The following is a 26309-nucleotide window of genomic DNA, read 5'->3' on the forward strand; positions in this document are numbered from 1 at the left end:
TCTGGTATATGAATAACATGATGTTTTTCAATGGCAAAAATCAATGAATATTGTAAATGCACAAACAGTAATTTCTCCGCATTGCAAGGTGAAATTCTGAAATTTTTTGCTTTTTCCTGCTCCTCTTAGCATGATAAAGAAGATTCAAAGAGAGTGAGATGCCAGCTCCTTTCATTCAGTCAGTAGCTTCAAACATTTCTGGACGTTTTTCAATGGCAAAAATCAATGAATATTGTAAATGCACAAACAGTAATTTCTCCACATTGCAAGGTGCAATTCTGAAATTTTTTGCTTTTTCCTGCTCCTCTTAGCATGATAAAGAATATTCAAAGAGAGTGAGATGCCAGCTCCTTTCATTCAGTCAGTAGCTTCAAACATTTCTGGTATATGAATAACATGATGTTTTTCAATGGCAAAAATCAATGAATATTGTAAATGCACAAACAGTAATTTCTCCGCATTGCAAGGTGCAATTCTGAAATTTTTTGCTTTTTCCTGCTCCTCTTAGCATGATAAAGAAGATTCAAAGAGAGTGAGATGCCAGCTCCTTTCATTCAGTCAGTAGCTTCAAACATTTCTGGACGTTTTTCAATGGCAAAAATCAATGAATATTGTAAATGCACAAACAGTAATTTCTCCACATTGCAAGGTGCAATTCTGAATTTTTTTGCTTTTTCCTGCTCCTCTTAGCATGATAAAGAAGATTCAAAGAGAGTGAGATGCCAGCTCTTTTCATTCAGTCAGTAGCTTCAAACATTTCTGGTATATGAATAACATGATGTTTTTCAATGGCAAAAATCAATGAATATTGTAAATGCACAAACAGTAATTTCTCCGCATTGCAAGGTGCAATTCTGAAATTTTTTGCTTTTTCCTGCTCCTCTTAGCATGATAAAGAAGATTCAAAGAGAGTTAGATGCCAGCTCCTTTCATTCAGTCAGTAGCTTCAAACATTTCTGGTATATGAATAACATGATGTTTTTCAATGGCAAAAATCAATGAATATTGTAAATGCACAAACAGTAATTTCTCCGCATTGCAAGGTGCAATTCTGAAATTTTTTGCTTTTTCCTGCTCCTCTTAGCATGATAAAGAAGATTCAAAGAGAGTGAGATGCCAGCTCCTTTCATTCAGTCAGTAGCTTCAAACATTTCTGGACGTTTTTCAATGGCAAAAATCAATGAATATTGTAAATGCACAAACAGTAATTTCTCCACATTGCAAGGTGCAATTCTGAAATTTTTTGCTTTTTCCTGCTCCTCTTAGCATGATAACGAAGATTTAAAGAGAGTGAGATGCCAGCTCCTTTCATTCAGTCAGTAGCTTCAAACATTTCTGGTATATGAATAACATGATGTTTTTCAATGGCAAAAATCAATGAATATTGTAAATGCACAAACAGTAATTTCTCCGCATTGCAAGGTGAAATTCTGAAATTTTTTGCTTTTTCCTGCTCCTCTTAGCATGATAAAGAAGATTCAAAGAGAGTGAGATGCCAGCTCCTTTCATTCAGTCAGTAGCTTCAAACATTTCTGGACGTTTTTCAATGGCAAAAATCAATGAATATTGTAAATGCACAAACAGTAATTTCTCCACATTGCAAGGTGCAATTCTGAAATTTTTTGCTTTTTCCTGCTCCTCTTAGCATGATAAAGAATATTCAAAGAGAGTGAGATGCCAGCTCCTTTCATTCAGTCAGTAGCTTCAAACATTTCTGGTATATGAATAACATGATGTTTTTCAATGGCAAAAATCAATGAATATTGTAAATGCACAAACAGTAATTTCTCCGCATTGCAAGGTGCAATTCTGAAATTTTTTGCTTTTTCCTGCTCCTCTTAGCATGATAAAGAAGATTCAAAGAGAGTGAGATGCCAGCTCCTTTCATTCAGTCAGTAGCTTCAAACATTTCTGGACGTTTTTCAATGGCAAAAATCAATGAATATTGTAAATGCACAAACAGTAATTTCTCCACATTGCAAGGTGCAATTCTGAATTTTTTTGCTTTTTCCTGCTCCTCTTAGCATGATAAAGAAGATTCAAAGAGAGTGAGATGCCAGCTCTTTTCATTCAGTCAGTAGCTTCAAACATTTCTGGTATATGAATAACATGATGTTTTTCAATGGCAAAAATCAATGAATATTGTAAATGCACAAACAGTAATTTCTCCGCATTGCAAGGTGCAATTCTGAAATTTTTTGCTTTTTCCTGCTCCTCTTAGCATGATAAAGAAGATTCAAAGAGAGTTAGATGCCAGCTCCTTTCATTCAGTCAGTAGCTTCAAACATTTCTGCCATATGAATAACATGATGTTTTTCAATGGCAAAAATCAATGAATATTGTAAATGCACAAACAGTAATTTCTCTGCATTGCAAGGTGCAATTCTGAAATTTTTTGCTTTTTCCTGCTCCTATTAGCATGATAAAGAAGATTCAAAGAGAGTGAGATGCCAGCTCCTTTCATTCAGTCAGTAGCTTCAAACATTTCTGGACGTTTTTCAATGGCAAAAATCAATGAATATTGTAAATGCACAAACAGTAATTTCTCCGCATTGCAAGGTGCAATTCTGAAATTTTTTGCTTTTTCCTGCTCCTCTTAGCATGATAAAGAAGATTTAAAGAGAGTGAGATGCCAGCTCCTTTCATTCAGTCAGTAGCTTCAAACATTTCTGGACGTTTTTCAATGGCAAAAATCAATGAATATTGTAAATGCACAAACAGTAATTTCTCCACATTGCAAGGTGCAATTCTGAAATTTTTTGCTTTTTCCTGCTCCTCTTAGCATGATAAAGAAGATTCAAAGAGAGTGAGATGCCAGCTCTTTTCATTCAGTCAGTAGCTTCAAACATTTCTGGTATATGAATAACATGATGTTTTTCAATGGCAAAAATCAATGAATATTGTAAATGCACAAACAGTAATTTCTCCGCATTGCAAGGTGCAATTCTGAAATTTTTTGCTTTTTCCTGCTCCTCTTAGCATGATAAAGAAGATTCAAAGAGAGTGAGATGCCAGCTCCTTTCATTCAGTCAGTAGCTTCAAACATTTCTGGACGTTTTTCAATGACAAAAATCAATGAATATTGTAAATGCACAAACAGTAATTTCTCCACATTGCAAGGTGCAATTCTGAAATTTTTTGCTTTTTCCTGCTCCTCTTAGCATGATAAAGAAGATTTAAAGAGAGTGACATGCCAGCTCCTTTCATTCAGTCAGTAGCTTCAAACATTTCTGGTATATGAATAACATGATGTTTTTCAATGGCAAAAATCAATGAATATTGTAAATGCACAAACAGTAATTTCTCCGCATTGCAAGGTGCAATTCTGAAATTTTTTGCTTTTTCCTGCTCCTCTTAGCATGATAAAGAAGATTCAAAGAGAGTGAGATGCCAGCTCCTTTCATTCAGTCAGTAGCTTCAAACATTTCTGGACGTTTTTCAATGGCAAAAATCAATGAATATTGTAAATGCACAAACAGTAATTTCTCCACATTGCAAGGTGCAATTCTGAATTTTTTTGCTTTTTCCTGCTCCTCTTAGCATGATAAAAAAGATTCAAAGAGAGTGAGATGCCAGCTCTTTTCATTCAGTCAGTAGCTTCAAACATTTCTGGTATATGAATAACATGATGTTTTTCAATGGCAAAAATCAATGAATATTGTAAATGCACAAACAGTAATTTCTCCGCATTGCAAGGTGCAATTCTGAAATTTTTTGCTTTTTCCTGCTCCTCTTAGCATGATAAAGAAGATTCAAAGAGAGTGAGATGCCAGCTCCTTTCATTCAGTCAGTAGCTTCAAACATTTCTGGACGTTTTTCAATGGCAAAAATCAATGAATATTGTAAATGCACAAACAGTAATTTCTCCACATTGCAAGGTGCAATTCTGAAATTTTTTGCTTTTTCCTGCTCCTCTTAGCATGATAAAGAAGATTTAAAGAGAGTGACATGCCAGCTCCTTTCATTCAGTCAGTAGCTTCAAACATTTCTGGTATATGAATAACATGATGTTTTTCAATGGCAAAAATCAATGAATATTGTAAATGCACAAACAGTAATTTCTCCGCATTGCAAGGTGCAATTCTGAAATTTTTTGCTTTTTCCTGCTCCTCTTAGCATGATAAAGAAGATTCAAAGAGAGTGAGATGCCAGCTCCTTTCATTCAGTCAGTAGCTTCAAACATTTCTGGACGTTTTTCAATGGCAAAAATCAATGAATATTGTAAATGCACAAACAGTAATTTCTCCACATTGCAAGGTGCAATTCTGAAATTTTTTGCTTTTTCCTGCTCCGCTTAGCATGATAAAGAAGATTCAAAGAGAGTGAGATGCCAGCTCCTTTCATTCAGTCAGTAGCTTCAAACATTTCTGGTATATGAATAACATGATGTTTTTCAATGGCAAAAATCAATGAATATTGTAAATGCACAAACAGTAATTTCTCCGCATTGCAAGGTGCAATTCTGAAATTTTTTGCTTTTTCCTGCTCCTCTTAGCATGATAAAGAAGATTCAAAGAGAGTGAGATGCCAGCTCCTTTCATTCAGTCAGTAGCTTCAAACATTTCTGGACGTTTTTCAATGGCAAAAATCAATGAATATTGTAAATGCACAAACAGTAATTTCTCCACATTGCAAGGTGCAATTCTGAATTTTTTTGCTTTTTCCTGCTCCTCTTAGCATGATAAAGAAGATTCAAAGAGAGTGAGATGCCAGCTCTTTTCATTCAGTCAGTAGCTTCAAACATTTCTGGTATATGAATAACATGATGTTTTTCAATGGCAAAAATCAATGAATATTGTAAATGCACAAACAGTAATTTCTCCGCATTGCAAGGTGCAATTCTGAAATTTTTTGCTTTTTCCTGCTCCTCTTAGCATGATAAAGAAGATTCAAAGAGAGTTAGATGCCAGCTCCTTTCATTCAGTCAGTAGCTTCAAACATTTCTGGACGTTTTTCAATGGCAAAAATCAATGAATATTGTAAATGCACAAACAGTAATTTCTCCACATTGCAAGGTGCAATTCTGAAATTTTTTGCTTTTTCCTGCTCCTCTTAGCATGATAAAGAAGATTCAAAGAGAGTGAGATGCCAGCTCTTTTCATTCAGTCAGTAGCTTCAAACATTTCTGGCATATGAATAACATGATGTTTTTCAATGGCAAAAATCAATGAATATTGTAAATGCACAAACAGTAATTTCTCCGCATTGCAAGGTGCAATTCTGAAATTTTTTGCTTTTTCCTGCTCCTATTAGCATGATAAAGAAGATTCAAAGAGAGTGAGATGCCAGCTCCTTTCATTCAGTCAGTAGCTTCAAACATTTCTGGACGTTTTTCAATGGCAAAAATCAATGAATATTGTAAATGCACAAACAGTAATTTCTCCGCATTGCAAGGTGCAATTCTGAAATTTTTTGCTTTTTCCTGCTCCTCTTAGCATGATAAAGAAGATTTAAAGAGAGTGAGATGCCAGCTCCTTTCATTCAGTCAGTAGCTTCAAACATTTCTGGACGTTTTTCAATGGCAAAAATCAATGAATATTGTAAATGCACAAACAGTAATATCTCCACATTGCAAGGTGCAATTCTGAAATTTTTTGCTTTTTCCTGTTAATCCTAGCATGATAAAGAAGATTCAAAGAGAGTGAGATGCCAGCTCCTTTCATTCAGTCAGTAGCTTCAAACATTTCTGGTATATGAAAAACATGTTTTTCAATGGCAAAAATCAATGAATATTGTAAATGCACAAACAGTAATATCTCCACATTGCAAGGTGCAATTCTGAAATTTTTTGCATTTTCCTGCTAATCCTAGCATGATAAAGAAGATTCAAAGAGAGTGAGATGCCAGCTCCTTTCATTCAGTCAGTAGCTTCAAACATTTCTGGACGTTTTTCAATGGCAAAAATCAATGAATATTGTAAATGCACAAACAGTAATATCTCCACATTGCAAGGTGCAATTCTGAAATTTTTTGCTTTTTCCTGTTAATCCTAGCATGATAAAGAAGATTCAAAGAGAGTGAGATGCCAGCTCCTTTCATTCAGTCAGTAGCTTCAAACATTTCTGGTATATGAAAAACATGTTTTTCAATGGCAAAAATCAATGAATATTGTAAATGCACAAACAGTAATATCTCCACATTGCAAGGTGCAATTCTGAAATTTTTTGCTTTTTCCTGCTAATCCTAGCATGATAAAGAAGATTCAAAGAGAGTGAGATGCCAGCTCCTTTCATTCAGTCAGTAGCTTCAAACATTTCTGGACGTTTTTCAATGGCAAAAATCAATGAATATTGTAAATGCACAAACAGTAATTTCTCCACATTGCAAGGTGCAATTCTGAAATTTTTTGCTTTTTCCTGCTCCTCTTAGCATGATAAAGAAGATTTAAAGAGAGTGAGATGCCAGCTCCTTTCATTCAGTCAGTAGCTTCAAACATTTCTGGTATATGAATAACATGATGTTTTTCAATGGCAAAAATCAATGAATATTGTAAATGCACAAACAGTAATTTCTCCACATTGCAAGGTGCAATTCTGAAATTTTTTGCTTTTTCCTGCTCCTCTTAGCATGATAAAGAAGATTCAAAGAGAGTTAGATGCCAGCTCCTTTCATTCAGTCAGTAGCTTCAAACATTTCTGCCATATGAATAACATGATGTTTTTCAATGGCAAAAATCAATGAATATTGTAAATGCACAAACAGTAATTTCTCCGCATTGCAAGGTGCAATTCTGAAATTTTTTGCTTTTTCCTGCTCCTATTAGCATGATAAAGAAGATTCAAAGAGAGTGAGATGCCAGCTCCTTTCATTCAGTCAGTAGCTTCAAACATTTCTGGACGTTTTTCAATGGCAAAAATCAATGAATATTGTAAATGCACAAACAGTAATTTCTCCGCATTGCAAGGTGCAATTCTGAAATTTTTTGCTTTTTCCTGCTCCTCTTAGCATGATAAAGAAGATTTAAAGAGAGTGAGATGCCAGCTCATTTCATTCAGTCAGTAGCTTCAAACATTTCTGGACGTTTTTCAATGGCAAAAATCAATGAATATTGTAAATGCACAAACAGTAATTTCTCCACATTGCAAGGTGCAATTCTGAAATTTTTTGCTTTTTCCTGCTCCTCTTAGCATGATAAAGAAGATTCAAAGAGAGTGAGATGCCAGCTCTTTTCATTCAGTCAGTAGCTTCAAACATTTCTGGTATATGAATAACATGATGTTTTTCAATGGCAAAAATCAATGAATATTGTAAATGCACAAACAGTAATTTCTCCGAATTGCAAGGTGCAATTCTGAAATTTTTTGCTTTTTCCTGCTCCTCTTAGCATGATAAAGAAGATTCAAAGAGAGTGAGATGCCAGCTCCTTTCATTCAGTCAGTAGCTTCAAACATTTCTGGACGTTTTTCAATGGCAAAAATCAATGAATATTGTAAATGCACAAACAGTAATTTCTCCACATTGCAAGGTGCAATTCTGAAATTTTTTGCTTTTTCCTGCTCCTCTTAGCATGATAAAGAAGATTTAAAGAGAGTGACATGCCAGCTCCTTTCATTCAGTCAGTAGCTTCAAACATTTCTGGTATATGAATAACATGATGTTTTTCAATGGCAAAAATCAATGAATATTGTAAATGCACAAACAGTAATTTCTCCGCATTGCAAGGTGCAATTCTGAAATTTTTTGCTTTTTCCTGCTCCTCTTAGCATGATAAAGAAGATTCAAAGAGAGTGAGATGCCAGCTCCTTTCATTCAGTCAGTAGCTTCAAACATTTCTGGACGTTTTTCAATGGCAAAAATCAATGAATATTGTAAATGCACAAACAGTAATTTCTCCACATTGCAAGGTGCAATTCTGAATTTTTTTGCTTTTTCCTGCTCCTCTTAGCATGATAAAAAAGATTCAAAGAGAGTGAGATGCCAGCTCTTTTCATTCAGTCAGTAGCTTCAAACATTTCTGGCATATGAATAACATGATGTTTTTCAATGGCAAAAATCAATGAATATTGTAAATGCACAAACAGTAATTTCTCCGCATTGCAAGGTGCAATTCTGAAATTTTTTGCTTTTTCCTGCTCCTCTTAGCATGATAAAGAAGATTCAAAGAGAGTGAGATGCCAGCTCCTTTCATTCAGTCAGTAGCTTCAAACATTTCTGGACGTTTTTCAATGGCAAAAATCAATGAATATTGTAAATGCACAAACAGTAATTTCTCCACATTGCAAGGTGCAATTCTGAAATTTTTTGCTTTTTCCTGCTCCTCTTAGCATGATAAAGAAGATTTAAAGAGAGTGACATGCCAGCTCTTTTCATTCAGTCAGTAGCTTCAAACATTTCTGGTATATGAATAACATGATGTTTTTCAATGGCAAAAATCAATGAATATTGTAAATGCACAAACAGTAATTTCTCCGCATTGCAAGGTGCAATTCTGAAATTTTTTGCTTTTTCCTGCTCCTCTTAGCATGATAAAGAAGATTCAAAGAGAGTGAGATGCCAGCTCCTTTCATTCAGTCAGTATCTTCAAACATTTCTGGTATATGAATAACATGATGTTTTTCAATGGCAAAAATCAATGAATATTGTAAATGCACAAACAGTAATTTCTCCGCATTGCAAGGTGCAATTCTGAAATTTTTTGCTTTTTCCTGCTCCTCTTAGCATGATAAAGAAGATTCAAAGAGAGTGAGATGCCAGCTCCTTTCATTCAGTCAGTAGCTTCAAACATTTCTGGACGTTTTTCAATGGCAAAAATCAATGAATATTGTAAATGCACAAACAGTAATTTCTCCACATTGCAAGGTGCAATTCTGAATTTTTTTGCTTTTTCCTGCTCCTCTTAGCATGATAAAGAAGATTCAAAGAGAGTGAGATGCCAGCTCTTTTCATTCAGTCAGTAGCTTCAAACATTTCTGGTATATGAATAACATGATGTTTTTCAATGGCAAAAATCAATGAATATTGTAAATGCACAAACAGTAATTTCTCCGCATTGCAAGGTGCAATTCTGAAATTTTTTGCTTTTTCCTGCTCCTCTTAGCATGATAAAGAAGATTCAAAGAGAGTTAGATGCCAGCTCCTTTCATTCAGTCAGTAGCTTCAAACATTTCTGGACGTTTTTCAATGGCAAAAATCAATGAATATTGTAAATGTACAAACAGTAATTTCTCCACATTGCAAGGTGCAATTCTGAAATTTTTTGCTTTTTCCTGCTCCTCTTAGCATGATAAAGAAGATTCAAAGAGAGTGAGATGCCAGCTCTTTTCATTCAGTCAGTAGCTTCAAACATTTCTGGCATATGAATAACATGATGTTTTTCAATGGCAAAAATCAATGAATATTGTAAATGCACAAACAGTAATTTCTCCGCATTGCAAGGTGCAATTCTGAAATTTTTTGCTTTTTCCTGCTCCTATTAGCATGATAAAGAAGATTCAAAGAGAGTGAGATGCCAGCTCCTTTCATTCAGTCAGTAGCTTCAAACATTTCTGGACGTTTTTCAATGGCAAAAATCAATGAATATTGTAAATGCACAAACAGTAATTTCTCCGCATTGCAAGGTGCAATTCTGAAATTTTTTGCTTTTTCCTGCTCCTCTTAGCATGATAAAGAAGATTTAAAGAGAGTGAGATGCCAGCTCCTTTCATTCAGTCAGTAGCTTCAAACATTTCTGGACGTTTTTCAATGGCAAAAATCAATGAATATTGTAAATGCACAAACAGTAATATCTCCACATTGCAAGGTGCAATTCTGAAATTTTTTGCTTTTTCCTGTTAATCCTAGCATGATAAAGAAGATTCAAAGAGAGTGAGATGCCAGCCCCTTTCATTCAGTCAGTAGCTTCAAACATTTCTGGTATATGAAAAACATGTTTTTCAATGGCAAAAATCAATGAATATTGTAAATGCACAAACAGTAATATCTCCACATTGCAAGGTGCAATTCTGAATTTTTTTGCATTTTCCTGCTAATCCTAGCATGATAAAGAAGATTCAAAGAGAGTGAGATGCCAGCTCCTTTCATTCAGTCAGTAGCTTCAAACATTTCTGGACGTTTTTCAATGGCAAAAATCAATGAATATTGTAAATGCACAAACAGTAATATCTCCACATTGTAAGGTGCAATTCAGAAATTTTTTGCTTTTTCCTGTTAATCCTAGCATGATAAAGAAGATTCAAAGAGAGTGAGATGCCAGCTCCTTTCATTCAGTCAGTAGCTTCAAACATTTCTGGTATATGAAAAACATGTTTTTCAATGGCAAAAATCAATGAATATTGTAAATGCACAAACAGTAATATCTCCACATTGCAAGGTGCAATTCTGAAATTTTTTGCTTTTTCCTGCTAATCCTAGCATGATAAAGAAGATTCAAAGTGAGTGAGATGCCAGCTCCTTTCATTCAGTCAGTAGCTTCAAACATTTCTGGACGTTTTTCAATGGCAAAAATCAATGAATATTGTAAATGCACAAACAGTAATATCTCCACATTGCAAGGTGCAATTCAGAAATTTTTGGCTTTTTCCTGCTAATCCTAGCATGATAAAGAAGATTCAAAGAGAGTGAGATGCCAGCTCCTTTCATTCAGTCAGTAGCTTCAAACATTTCTGGATGTTTTTCAATGGCAAAAATCAATGAATATTGTAAATGCACAAACAGTAATATCTCCACATTGCAAGGTGCAATTCAGAAATTTTTGGCTTTTTCCTGCTAATCCTAGCATGATAAAGAAGATTCAAAGAGAGTGAGATGCCAGCTCCTTTCATTCAGTCAGTAGCTTCAAACATTTATGGTATATGAAAAACATGTTTTTCAATGGCAAAAATCAATGAATATTGTAAATGCACAAACAGTAATATCTCCACATTGCAAGGTGCAATTCTGAAATTTTTTGCTTTTTCCTGCTAATCCTAGCATGATAAAGAAGATTCAAAGAGAGTGAGATGCCAGCTCCTTTCATTCAGTCAGTAGCTTCAAACATTTCTGGACGTTTTTCAATGGCAAAAATCAATGAATATTGTAAATGCACAAACAGTAATATCTCCACATTGCAAGGTGCAATTCTGAAATTTTTTGCTTTTTCCTGTTAATCCTAGCATGATAAAGAAGATTCAAAGAGAGTGAGATGCCAGCTCCTTTCATTCAGTCAGTAGCTTCAAACATTTCTGGTATATGAAAAACATGTTTTTCAATGGCAAAAATCAATGAATATTGTAAATGCACAAACAGTAATATCTCCACATTGCAAGGTGCAATTCTGAAATTTTTTGCTTTTTCCTGCTCCTCTTAGCATGATAAAGAAGATTCAAAGAGAGTGAGATGCCAGCTCCTTTCATTCAGTCAGTAGCTTCAAACATTTCTGGACGTTTTTTAATGGCAAAAATCAATGAATATTGTAAATGCACAAACAGTAATATCTCCACATTGCAAGGTGCAATTCTGAAATTTTTGCTTTTTCCTGTTAATCCTAGCATGATAAAGAAGATTCAAAGAGAGTGAGATGCCAGCTCCTTTCATTCAGTCAGTAGCTTCAAACATTTCTGGTATATGAAAAACATGTTTTTCAATGGCAAAAATCAATGAATATTGTAAATGCACAAACAGTAATATCTCCACATTGCAAGGTGCAATTCTGAAATTTTTTGCTTTTTCCTGCTAATCCTAGCATGATAAAGAAGATTCAAAGAGAGTGAGATGCCAGCTCCTTTCATTCAGTCAGTAGCTTCAAACATTTCTGGACGTTTTTCAATGGCAAAAATCAATGAATATTGTAAATGCACAAACAGTAATATCTCCACATTGCAAGGAGCAATTCTGAAATTTTTTGCTTTTTCCTGTTAATCCTAGCATGATAAAGAAGATTCAAAGAGAGTGAGATGCCAGCTCCTTTCATTCAGTCAGTAGCTTCAAACATTTCTGGTATATGAAAAACATGTTTTTCAATGGCAAAAATCAATGAATATTGTAAATGCACAAACAGTAATATCTCCACATTGCAAGGTGCAATTCTGAAATGTTTTGCTTTTTCCTGCTAATCCTAGCATGATAAAGAAGATACAAAGAGAGTGAGATGCCAGCTCCTTTCATTCATTCAGTAGCTTCAAACATTTCTGGATGTTTTTCAATGGCAAAAATCAATGAATATTGTAAATGCACAAACAGTAATATCTCCACATTGCAAGGTGCAATTCAGAAATTTTTGGCTTTTTCCTGCTAATCCTAGCATGATAAAGAAGATTCAAAGAGAGTGAGATGCCAGCTCCTTTCATTCAGTCAGTAGCTTCAAACATTTCTGGTATATGAAAAACATGTTTTTCAATGGCAAAAATCAATGAATATTGTAAATGCACAAACAGTAATATCTCCACATTGCAAGGTGCAATTCTGAAATTTTTTGCTTTTTCCTGCTAATCCTAGCATGATAAAGAAGATTCAAAGAGAGTGAGATGCCAGCTCCTTTCATTCAGTCAGTAGCTTCAAACATTTCTGGACGTTTTTCAATGGCAAAAATCAATGAATATTGTAAATGCACAAACAGTAATATCTCCACATTGCAAGGTGCAATTCTGAAATTTTTTGCTTTTTCCTGTTAATCCTAGCATGATAAAGAAGATTCAAAGAGAGTGAGATGCCAGCTCCTTTCATTCAGTCAGTAGCTTCAAACATTTCTGGTATATGAAAAACATGTTTTTCAATGGCAAAAATCAATGAATATTGTAAATGCACAAACAGTAATATCTCCACATTGCAAGGTGCAATTCTGAAATTTTTTGCTTTTTCCTGCTAATCCTAGCATGATAAAGAAGATTCAAAGAGAGTGAGATGCCAGCTCCTTTCATTCAGTCAGTAGCTTCAAACATTTCTGGTATATGAAAAACATGTTTTTCAATGGCAAAAATCAATGAATATTGTAAATGCACAAACAGTAATATCTCCACATTGCAAGGTGCAATTCTGAAATTTTTTGCTTTTTCCTGCTAATCCTAGCATGATAAAGAAGATTCAAAGAGAGTGAGATGCCAGCTCCTTTCATTCAGTCAGTAGCTTCAAACATTTCTGGACGTTTTTCAATGGCAAAAATCAATGAATATTGTAAATGCACAAACAGTAATATCTCCACATTGCAAGGTGCAATTCTGAAATTTTTTGCTTTTTCCTGTTAATCCTAGCATGATAAAGAAGATTCAAAGAGAGTGAGATGCCAGCTCCTTTCATTCAGTCAGTAGCTTCAAACATTTCTGGTATATAAAAAACATGTTTTTCAATGGCAAAAATCAATGAATATTGTAAATGCACAAACAGTAATATCTCCACATTGCAAGGTGCAATTCTGAAATTTTTTGCTTTTTCCTGCTAATCCTAGCATGATAAAGAAGATTCAAAGAGAGTGAGATGCCAGCTCCTTTCATTCAGTCAGTAGCTTCAAACATTTCTGGACGTTTTTCAATGGCAAAAATCAATGAATATTGTAAATGCACAAACAGTAATATCTCCACATTGCAAGGTGCAATTCAGAAATTTTTGGCTTATTCCTGCTAATCCTAGCATGATAAAGAAGATTCAAAGAGAGTGAGATGCCAGCTCCTTTCATTCAGTCAGTAGCTTCAAACATTTCTGGTATATGAAAAACATGTTTTTCAATGGCAAAAATCAATGAATATTGTAAATGCACAAACAGTAATATCTCCACATTGCAAGGTGCAATTCTGAAATTTTTTGCTTTTTCCTGCTAATCCTAGCATGATAAAGAAGATTCAAAGAGAGTGAGATGCCAGCTCCTTTCATTCAGTCAGTAGCTTCAAACATTTCTGGACGTTTTTCAATGGCAAAAATCAATGAATATTGTAAATGCACAAACAGTAATATCTCCACATTGCAAGGTGCAATTCTGAAATTTTTTGCTTTTTCCTGTTAATCCTAGCATGATAAAGAAGATTCAAAGAGAGTGAGATGCCAGCTCCTTTCATTCAGTCAGTAGCTTCAAACATTTCTGGTATATGAAAAACATGTTTTTCAATGGCAAAAATCAATGAATATTGTAAATGCACAAACAGTAATATCTCCACATTGCAAGGTGCAATTCTGAAATTTTTTGCTTTTTCCTGCTAATCCTAGCATGATAAAGAAGATTCAAAGAGAGTGAGATGCCAGCTCCTTTCATTCAGTCAGTAGCTTCAAACATTTCTGGACGTTTTTCAATGGCAAAAATCAATGAATATTGTAAATGCACAAACAGTAATATCTCCACATTGCAAGGTGCAATTCTGAAATTTTTTGCTTTTTCCTGTTAATCCTAGCATGATAAAGAAGATTCAAAGAGAGTGAGATGCCAGCTCCTTTCATTCAGTCAGTAGCTTCAAACATTTCTGGTATATGAAAAACATGTTTTTCAATGGCAAAAATCAATGAATATTGTAAATGCACAAAAAGTAATATCTCCACATTGCAAGGTGCAATTCTGAAATTTTTTGCTTTTTCCTGCTAATCCTAGCATGATAAAGAAGATTCAAAGAGAGTGAGATGCCAGCTCCTTTCATTCAGTCAGTAGCTTCAAACATTTCTGGACGTTTTTCAATGGCAAAAATCAATGAATATTGTAAATGCACAAACAGTAATATCTCCACATTGCAAGGTGCAATTCAGAAATTTTTGGCTTTTTCCTGCTAATCCTAGCATGATAAAGAAGATTCAAAGAGAGTGAGATGCCAGCTCCTTTCATTCAGTCAGTAGCTTCAAACATTTCTGGTATATGAAAAACATGTTTTTCAATGGCAAAAATCAATGAATATTGTAAATGCACAAACAGTAATATCTCCACATTGCAAGGTGCAATTCTGAAATTTTTTGCTTTTTCCTGCTAATCCTAGCATGATAAAGAAGATTCAAAGAGAGTGAGATGCCAGCTCCTTTCATTCAGTCAGTAGCTTCAAACATTTCTGGACGTTTTTCAATGGCAAAAATCAATGAATATTGTAAATGCACAAACAGTAATATCTCCACATTGCAAGGTGCAATTCTGAAATTTTTTGCTTTTTCCTGCTAATCCTAGCATGATAAAGAAGATTCAAAGAGAGTGAGATGCCAGCTCCTTTCATTCAGTCAGTAGCTTCAAACATTTCTGGTATATGAAAAACATGTTTTTCAATGGCAAAAATCAATGAATATTGTAAATGCACAAACAGTAATATCTCCACATTGCAAGGTGCAATTCTGAAATTTTTTGCTTTTTCCTGCTAATCCTAGCATGATAAAGAAGATTCAAAGAGAGTGAGATGCCAGCTCCTTTCATTCAGTCAGTAGCTTCAAACATTTCTGGACGTTTTTCAATGGCAAAAATCAATGAATATTGTAAATGCACAAACAGTAATATCTCCACATTGCAAGGTGCAATTCAGAAATTTTTGGCTTTTTCATGCTAATCCTAGCATGATAAAGAACATTCAAAGAGAGTGAGATGCCAGCTCCTTTCATTCAGTCAGTAGCTTCAAACATTTCTGGTATATGAAAAACATGTTTTTCAATGGCAAAAATCAATGAATATTGTAAATGCACAAACAGTAATATCTCCACATTGCAAGGTGCAATTCTGAAATTTTTTGCTTTTTCCTGCTAATCCTAGCATGATAAAGAAGATTCAAAGAGAGTGAGATGCCAGCTCCTTTCATTCAGTCAGTAGCTTCAAACATTTCTGGACGTTTTTCAATGGCAAAAATCAATGAATATTGTAAATGCACAAACAGTAATATCTCCACATTGCAAGGTGCAATTCTGAAATTTTTTGCTTTTTCCTGTTAATCCAAGCATGATAAAGAAGATTCAAAGAGAGTGAGATGCCAGCTCCTTTCATTCAGTCAGTAGCTTCAAACATTTCTGGTATATGAAAAACATGTTTTTCAATGGCAAAAATCAATGAATAATGTAAATGCACAAACAGTAATATCTCCACATTGCAAGGTGCAATTCTGAATTTTTTTGCTTTTTCCTGCTAATCCTAGCATGATAAAGAAGATTCAAAGAGAGTGAGATGCCAGCTCCTTTCATTCAGTCAGTAGCTTCAAACATTTCTGGACGTTTTTCAATGGCAAAAATCAATGAATATTGTAAATGCACAAACAGTAATATCTCCACATTGCAAGGTGCAATTCAGAAATTTTTGGCTTTTTCCTGCTAATCCTAGCATGATAAATAAGATTCAAAGAGAGTGAGATGCCAGCTCCTTTCATTCAGTCAGTAGCTTCAAACATTTCTGGTATATGAAAAACATGTTTTTCAATGGCAAAAATCAATGAATATTGTAAATGCACAAACAGTAATATCTCCACATTGCAAGGTGCAATTCTGAAATTTTTTGCTTTTTCCTGCTAATCCTAGCATGATAAAGAAGATTCAAAGAGAGTGAGATGCCAGCTCCTTTCATTCAGTCAGTAGCTTCAAACATTTCTGGACGTTTTTCAATGGCAAAAATCAATAAATATTGTAAATGCACAAACAGTAATATCTCCACATTGCAAGGTGCAATTCTGAAATTTTTTGCTTTTTCCTGTTAATCCTAGCATGATAAAGAAGATTCAAAGAGAGTGAGATGCCAGCTCCTTTCATTCAGTCAGTAGCTTCAAACATTTCTGGTATATGAAAAACATGTTTTTCAATGGCAAAAATCAATGAATATTGTAAATGCACAAACAGTAATATCTCCACATTGCAAGGTGCAATTCTGAAATTTTTTGCTTTTTCCTGCTAATCCTAGCATGATAAAGAAGATTCAAAGAGAGTGAGATGCCAGCTCCTTTCATTCAGTCAGTAGCTTCAAACATTTCTGGACGTTTTTCAATGGCAAAAATCAATGAATATTGTAAATGCACAAACAGTAATATCTCCACATTGCAAGGTGCAATTCTGAAATTTTTTGCTTTTTCCTGTTAATCCTAGCATGATAAAGAAGATTCAAAGAGAGTGAGATGCCAGCTCCTTTCATTCAGTCAGTAGCTTCAAACATTTCTGGTATATGAAAAACATGTTTTTCAATGGCAAAAATCAATGAATATTGTAAATGCACAAACAGTAATATCTCCACATTGCAAGGTGCAATTCTGAAATTTTTTGCTTTTTCCTGCTAATCCTAGCATGATAAAGAAGATTCAAAGAGAGTGAGATGCCAGCTCCTTTCATTCAGTCAGTAGCTTCAAACATTTCTGGTATATGAATAACATGATGTTTTTCAATGGCAAAAATCAATGAATATTGTAAATGCACAAACAGTAATATCTCCACATTGCAAGGTGCAATTCTGAAATTTTTTGCTTTTTCCTGCTAATCCTAGCATGATAAAGAAGATTCAAAGAGAGTGAGATGCCAGCTCCTTTCATTCAGTCAGTAGCTTCAAACATTTCTGGACGTTTTTCAATGGCAAAAATCAATGAATATTGTAAATGCACAAACAGTAATATCTCCACATTGCAAGGTGCAATTCTGAAATTTTTTGCTTTTTCCTGCTAATCCTAGCATGATAAAGAACATTCAAAGAGAGTGAGATGCCAGCTCCTTTCATTCCGTCAGTAGCTTCAAACATTTCTGGTATATGAAAAACATGTTTTTCAATGGCAAAAATCAATGAATATTGTAAATGCACAAACAGTAATATCTCCACATTGCAAGGTGCAATTCTGAAATTTTTTGCTTTTTCCTGCTAATCCTAGCATGATAAAGAAGATTCAAAGAGAGTGAGATGCCAGCTCCTTTCATTCAGTCAGTAGCTTCAAACATTTCTGGTATATGAAAAACATGTTTTTCAATGGCAAAAATCAATGAATATTGTAAATGCACAAACAGTAATATCTCCACATTGCAAGGTGCAATTCTGAAATTTTTTTGCTTTTTCCTGCTAATCCTAGCATGATAAAGAAGATTCAAAGAGAGTGAGATGCCAGCTCCTTTCATTCAGTCAGTAGCTTCAAACATTTCTGGACGTTTTTCAATGGCAAAAATCAATGAATATTGTAAATGCACAAACAGTAATATCTCCACATTGCAAGGTGCAATTCAGAAATTTTTGGCTTTTTCCTGCTAATCCTAGCATGATAAAGAAGATTCAAAGAGAGTGAGATGCCAGCTCCTTTCATTCAGTCAGTAGCTTCAAACATTTCTGGACGTTTTTCAATGGCAAAAATCAATGAATATTGTAAATGCACAAACAGTAATATCTCCACATTGCAAGGTGCAATTCTGAAATTTTTTGCTTTTTCCTGTTAATCCTAGCATGATAAAGAAGATTCAAAGAGAGTGAGATGCCAGCTCCTTTCATTCAGTCAGTAGCTTGAAACATTTCTGGTATATGAAAAACATGTTTTTCAATGGCAAAAATCAATGAATATTGTAAATGCACAAACAGTAATATCTCCACATTGCAAGGTGCAATTCTGAAATTTTTTGCTTTTTCCTGCTAATCCTAGCATGATAAAGAAGATTCAAAGAGAGTGAGATGCCAGCTCCTTTCATTCAGTCAGTAGCTTCAAACATTTCTGGTATATGAAAAACATGTTTTTCAATGGCAAAAATCAATGAATATTGTAAAAGCACAAACAGTAATATCTCCACATTGCAAGGTGCAATTCTGAAATTTTTTGCTTTTTCCTGCTAATCCTAGCATGATAAAGAAGATTCAAAGAGAGTGAGATGCCAGCTCCTTTCATTCAGTCAGTAGCTTCAAACATTTCTGGTATATGAATAACATGATGTTTTTCAATGGCAAAAATCAATGAATATTGTAAATGCACAAACAGTAATATCTCCACATTGCAAGGTGCAATTCTGAAATTTTTTGCTTTTTCCTGCTAATCCTAGCATGATAAAGAAGATTCAAAGAGAGTGAGATGCCAGCTCCTTTCATTCAGTCAGTAGCTTCAAACATTTCTGGACGTTTTTCAATGGCAAAAATCAATGAATATTGTAAATGCACAAACAGTAATATCTCCACATTGCAAGGTGCAATTCTGAAATTTTTTGCTTTTTCCTGCTAATCCTAGCATGATAAAGAAGATTCAAAGAGAGTGAGATGCCAGCTCCTTTCATTCCGTCAGTAGCTTCAAACATTTCTGGTATATGAAAAACATGTTTTTCAATGGCAAAAATCAATGAATATTGTAAATGCACAAACAGTAATATCTCCACATTGCAAGGTGCAATTCTGAAATTTTTTGCTTTTTCCTGCTAATCCTAGCATGATAAAGAAGATTCAAAGAGAGTGAGATGTTAGCTCCTTTCATTCAGTCAGTAGCTTCAAACATTTCTGGACGTTTTTCAATGGCAAAAATTAATGAATATTGTAAATGCACAAACAGTAATATCTCCACATTGCAAGGTGCAATTCTGAAATTTTTTGCTTTTTCCTGTTAATCCTAGCATGATAAAGAAGATTCAAAGAGAGTGAGATGCCAGCTCCTTTCATTCAGTCAGTAGCTTCAAACATTTCTGGTATATGAAAAACATGTTTTTCAATGGCAAAAATCAATGAATATTGTAAATGCACAAACAGTAATATCTCCACATTGCAAGGTGCAATTCTGAAATTTTTTGCTTTTTCCTGCTAATCCTAGCATGATAAAGAAGATTCAAAGAGAGTGAGATGCCAGCTCCTTTCATTCAGTAGCTTCAAACATTTCTGGACGTTTTTCAATGGCAAAAATCAATGAATATTGTAAATGCACAAACAGTAATATCTCCACATTGCAAGGTGCAATTCTGAAATTTTTTGCTTTTTCCTGTTAATCCTAGCATGATAAAGAAGATTCAAAGAGAGTGAGATGCCAGCTCCTTTCATTCAGTCAGTAGCTTCAAACATTTCTGGTATATGAAAAACATGTTTTTCAATGGCAAAAATCAATGAATATTGTAAATGCACAAACAGTAATATCTCCACATTGCAAGGTGCAATTCTGAAATTTTTTGCTTTTTCCTGCTAATCCTAGCATGATAAAGAAGATTCAAAGAGAGTGAGATGCCAGCTCCTTTCATTCAGTCAGTAGCTTCAAACATTTCTGGACGTTTTTCAATGGCAAAAATCAATGAATATTGTAAATGCACAAACAGTAATATCTCCACATTGCAAGGTGCAATTCAGAAATTTTTGGCTTTTTCCTGCTAATCCTAGCATGATAAAGAAGATTCAAAGAGAGTGAGATGCCAGCTCCTTTCATTCCGTCAGTAGCTTCAAACATTTCTGGTATATGAAAAACATGTTTTTCAATGGCAAAAATCAATGAATATTGTAAATGCACAAACAGTAATATCTCCACATTGCAAGGTGCAATTCTGAAATTTTTTGCTTTTTCCTGCTAATCCTAGCATGATAAAGAAGATTCAAAGAGAGTGAGATGCCAGCTCCTTTCATTCAGTCAGTAGCTTCAAACATTTCTGGTATATGAAAAACATGTTTTTCAATGGCAAAAATCAATGAATATTGTAAATGCACAAACAGTAATATCTCCACATTGCAAGGTGCAATTCTGAAATTTTTTTGCTTTTTCCTGCTAATCCTAGCATGATAAAGAAGATTCAAAGAGAGTGAGATGCCAGCTCCTTTCATTCAGTCAGTAGCTTCAAACATTTCTGGACGTTTTTCAATGGCAAAAATCAATGAATATTGTAAATGCACAAACAGTAATATCTCCACATTGCAAGGTGAAATTCAGAAATTTTTGGCTTTTTCCTGCTAATCCTAGCATGATAAAGAAGATTCAAAGAGAGTGAGATGCCAGCTCCTTTCATTCAGTCAGTAGCTTCAAACATTTCTGGTATATGAAAAACATGTTTTTCAATGGCAAAAATCAATGAATATTGTAAATGCACAAACAGTAATATCTCCACATTGCAAGGTGCAATTCTGAAATTTTTTGCTTTTTCCTGCTAATCCTAGCATGATAAAGAAGATTCAAAGAGAGTGAGATGCCAGCTCCTTTCATTCAGTCAGTAGCTTCAAACATTTCTGGTATATGAAAAACATGTTTTTCAATGGCAAAAATCAATGAATATTGTAAATGCACAAACAGTAATATCTCCACATTGCAAGGTGCAATTCTGAAATTTTTTGCTTTTTCCTGCTAATCCTAGCATGATAAAGAAGATTCAAAGAGAGTGAGATGCCAGCTCCTTTCATTCAGTAGCTTCAAACATTTCTGGACGTTTTTCAATGGCAAAAATCAATGAATATTGTAAATGCACAAACAGTAATATCTCCACATTGCAAGGTGCAATTCTGAAATTTTTTGCTTTTTCCTGCTAATCCTAGCATGATAAAGAAGATTCAAAGAGAGTGAGATGCCAGCTCCTTTCATTCAATCAGTAGCTTCAAACATTTCTGGACGTTTTTCAATGGCAAAAATCAATGAATATTGTAAATGCACAAACAGTAATATCTCCACATTGCAAGGTGCAATTCAGAAATTTTTGGCTTTTTCCTGCTAATCCTAGCATGATAAAGAACATTCAAAGAGAGTGAGATGCCAGCTCCTTTCATTCCGTCAGTAGCTTCAAACATTTCTGGTATATGAAAAACATGTTTTTCAATGGCAAAAATCAATGAATATTGTAAATGCACAAACAGTAATATCTCCACATTGCAAGGTGCAATTCTGAAATTTTTTGCTTTTTCCTGCTAATCCTAGCATGATAAAGAAGATTCAAAGAGAGTGAGATGCCAGCTCCTTTCATTCAGTCAGTAGCTTCAAACATTTCTGGTATATGAAAAACATGTTTTTCAATGGCAAAAATCAATGAATATTGTAAATGCACAAACAGTAATATCTCCACATTGCAAGGTGCAATTCTGAAATTTTTTACTTTTTCCTGCTAATCCTAGCATGATAAAGAAGATTCAAAGAGAGTGAGATGCCAGCTCCTTTCATTCAGTCAGTAGCTTCAAACATTTCTGGACGTTTTTCAATGGCAAAAATCAATGAATATTGTAAATGCACAAACAGTAATATCTCCACATTGCAAGGTGCAATTCTGAAATTTTTTGCTTTTTCCTGTTAATCCTAGCATGATAAAGAAGATTCAAAGAGAGTGAGATGCCAGCTCCTTTCATTTAGTCAGTAGCTTCAAACATTTCTGGTATATGAAAAACATGTTTTTCAATGGCAAAAATCAATGAATATTGTAAATGCACAAACAGTAATATCTCCACATTGCAAGGTGCAATTCTGAAATTTTTTGCTTTTTCCTGCTAATCCTAGCATGATAAAGAAGATTCAAAGAGAGTGAGATGCCAGCTCCTTTCATTCAGTCAGTAGCTTCAAACATTTCTGGTATATGAAAAACATGTTTTTCAATGGCAAAAATCAATGAATATTGTAAATGCACAAACAGGAATATCTCCACATTGCAAGGTGCAATTCTGAAATTTTTTGCTTTTTCCTGCTAATCCTAGCATGATAAAGAAGATTCAAAGAGAGTGAGATGCCAGCTCCTTTCATTCAGTCAGTAGCTTCAAACATTTCTGGTATATGAATAACATGATGTTTTTCAATGGCAAAAATCAATGAATATTGTAAATGCACAAACAGTAATATCTCCACATTGCAAGGTGCAATTCTGAAATTTTTTGCTTTTTCCTGCTAATCCTAGCATGATAAAGAAGATTCAAAGAGAGTGAGATGCCAGCTCCTTTCATTCAGTCAGTAGCTTCAAACATTTCTGGACGTTTTTCAAAGGCAAAAATCAATGAATATTGTAAATGCACAAACAGTAATATCTCCACATTGCAAGGTGCAATTCTGAAATTTTTTGCTTTTTCCTGTTAATCCTAGCATGATAAAGAAGATTCAAAGAGAGTGAGATGCCAGCTCCTTTCATTCAGTCAGTAGCTTCAAACATTTCTGGTATATGAAAAACATGTTTTTCAATGGCAAAAATCAATGAATATTGTAAATGCACAAACAGTAATATCTCCACATTGCAAGGTGCAATTCTGAAATTTTTTGCTTTTTCCTGCTAATCCTAGCATGATAAAGAAGATTCAAAGAGAGTGAGATGCCAGCTCCTTTCATTCAGTCAGTAGCTTCAAACATTTCTGGACGTTTTTCAATGGCAAAAATCAATGAATATTGTAAATGCACAAACAGTAATATCTCCACATTGCAAGGTGCAACTCTGACATTTTTTGCTTTTTCCTGTTAATCCTAGCATGATAAAGAAGATTCAAAGAGAGTGAGATGCCAGCTCCTTTCATTCAGTCAGTAGCTTGAAACATTTCTGGTATATGAAAAACATGTTTTTCAATGGCAAAAATCAATGAATATTGTAAATGCACAAACAGTAATATCTCCACATTGCAAGGTGCAATTCTGAAATTTTTTGCTTTTTCCTGCTAATCCTAGCATGATAAAGAAGATTCAAAGAGAGTGAGATGCCAGCTCCTTTCATTCAGTCAGTAGCTTCAAACATTTCTGGACGTTTTTCAATGGCAAAAATCAATGAATATTGTAAATGCACAAACAGTAATATCTCCACATTGCAAGGTGCAATTCAGAAATTTTTGGCTTTTTCCTGCTAATCCTAGCATGATAAAGAAGATTCAAAGAGAGTGAGATGCCAGCTCCTTTCATTCAGTCAGTAGCTTCAAACATTTCTGGTATATGAAAAACATGTTTTTCAATGGCAAAAATCAATGAATATTGTAAATGCACAAACAGTAATATCTCCACATTGCAAGGTGCAATTCTGAAATTTTTTGCTTTTTCCTGCTAATCCTAGCATGATAAAGAAGATTCAAAGAGAGTGAGATGCCAGCTCCTTTCATTCAATCAGTAGCTTCAAACATTTCTGGATGTTTTTCAATGGCAAAAATCAATGAATATTGTAAATGCACAAACAGTAATATCTCCACATTGCAAGGTGCAATTCTGAAATTTTTTGCTTTTTCCTGTTAATCCTAGCATGATAAAGAAGATTCAAAGAGAGTGAGATGCCAGCTCCTTTCATTCAGTCAGTAGCTTCAAACATTTCTTGTATATGAAAAACATGTTTTTCAATGGCAAAAATCAATGAATATTGTAAATGCACAAACAGTAATATCTCCACATTGCAAGGTGCAATTCTGAAATTTTTTGCTTTTTCCTGCTAATCCTAGCATGATAAAGAAGATTCAAAGAGAGTGAGATGCCAGCTCCTTTCATTCAGTCAGTAGCTTCAAACATTTCTGGACGTTTTTCAATGGCAAAAATCAATGAATATTGTAAATGCACAAACAGTAATATCTCCACATTGCAAGGTGCAATTCAGAAATTTTTGGCTTTTTCCTGCTAATCCTAGCATGATAAAGAAGATTCAAAGAGAGTGAGATGCCAGCTCCTTTCATTCAGTCAGTAGCTTCAAACATTTCTGGTATATGAAAAACATGTTTTTCAATGGCAAAAATCAATGAATATTGTAAATGCACAAACAGTAATATCTCCACATTGCAAGGTGCAATTCTGAAATTTTTTGCTTTTTCCTGCTAATCCTAGCATGATAAAGAAGATTCAAAGAGAGTGAGATGCCAGCTCCTTTCATTCAGTCAGTAGCTTCAAACATTTCTGGTATATGAAAAACATGTTTTTCAATGGCAAAAATCAATGAATATTGTAAATGCACAAACAGTAATATCTCCACATTGCAAGGTGCAATTCTGAAATTTTTTACTTTTTCCTGCTAATCCTAGCATGATAAAGAAGATTCAAAGAGAGTGAGATGCCAGCTCCTTTCATTCAGTCAGTAGCTTCAAACATTTCTGGACGTTTTTCAATGGCAAAAATCAATGAATATTGTAAATGCACAAACAGTAATATCTCCACATTGCAAGGTGAAATTCAGAAATTTTTGGCTTTTTCCTGCTAATCCTAGCATGATAAAGAAGATTCAAAGAGAGTGAGATGCCAGCTCCTTTCATTCAGTCAGTAGCTTCAAACATTTCTGGTATATGAAAAACATGTTTTTCAATGGCAAAAATCAATGAATATTGTAAATGCACAAACAGTAATATCTCCACATTGCAAGGTGCAATTCTGAAATTTTTTGCTTTTTCCTGCTAATCCTAGCATGATAAAGAAGATTCAAAGAGAGTGAGATGCCAGCTCCTTTCATTCAGTCAGTAGCTTCAAACATTTCTGGTATATGAAAAACATGTTTTTCAATGGCAAAAATCAATGAATATTGTAAATGCACAAACAGTAATATCTCCACATTGCAAGGTGCAATTCTGAAATTTTTTGCTTTTTCCTGCTAATCCTAGCATGATAAAGAAGATTCAAAGAGAGTGAGATGCCAGCTCCTTTCATTCAGTAGCTTCAAACATTTCTGGACGTTTTTCAATGGCAAAAATCAATGAATATTGTAAATGCACAAACAGTAATATCTCCACATTGCAAGGTGCAATTCTGAAATTTTTTGCTTTTTCCTGCTAATCCTAGCATGATAAAGAAGATTCAAAGAGAGTGAGATGCCAGCTCCTTTCATTCAGTCAGTAGCTTCAAACATTTCTGGACGTTTTTCAATGGCAAAAATCAATGAATATTGTAAATGCACAAACAGTAATATCTCCACATTGCAAGGTGCAATTCAGAAATTTTTGGCTTTTTCCTGCTAATCCTAGCATGATAAAGAACATTCAAAGAGAGTGAGATGCCAGCTCCTTTCATTCCGTCAGTAGCTTCAAACATTTCTGGTATATGAAAAACATGTTTTTCAATGGCAAAAATCAATGAATATTGTAAATGCACAAACAGTAATATCTCCACATTGCAAGGTGCAATTCTGAAATTTTTTGCTTTTTCCTGCTAATCCTAGCATGATAAAGAAGATTCAAAGAGAGTGAGATGCCAGCTCCTTTCATTCAGTCAGTAGCTTCAAACATTTCTGGTATATGAAAAACATGTTTTTCAATGGCAAAAATCAATGAATATTGTAAATGCACAAACAGTAATATCTCCACATTGCAAGGTGCAATTCTGAAATTTTTTACTTTTTCCTGCTAATCCTAGCATGATAAAGAAGATTCAAAGAGAGTGAGATGCCAGCTCCTTTCATTCAGTCAGTAGCTTCAAACATTTCTGGACGTTTTTCAATGGCAAAAATCAATGAATATTGTAAATGCACAAACAGTAATATCTCCACATTGCAAGGTGCAATTCTGAAATTTTTTGCTTTTTCCTGTTAATCCTAGCATGATAAAGAAGATTCAAAGAGAGTGAGATGCCAGCTCCTTTCATTTAGTCAGTAGCTTCAAACATTTCTGGTATATGAAAAACATGTTTTTCAATGGCAAAAATCAATGAATATTGTAA

Source organism: Phyllobates terribilis, unplaced genomic scaffold (genome assembly GCF_046119375.1).
Source record: "Phyllobates terribilis strain yellow unplaced genomic scaffold, ASM4611937v1 Scaffold_332__1_contigs__length_2088354, whole genome shotgun sequence".
Lineage (NCBI taxonomy): Eukaryota > Metazoa > Chordata > Amphibia > Anura > Dendrobatidae > Phyllobates > Phyllobates terribilis.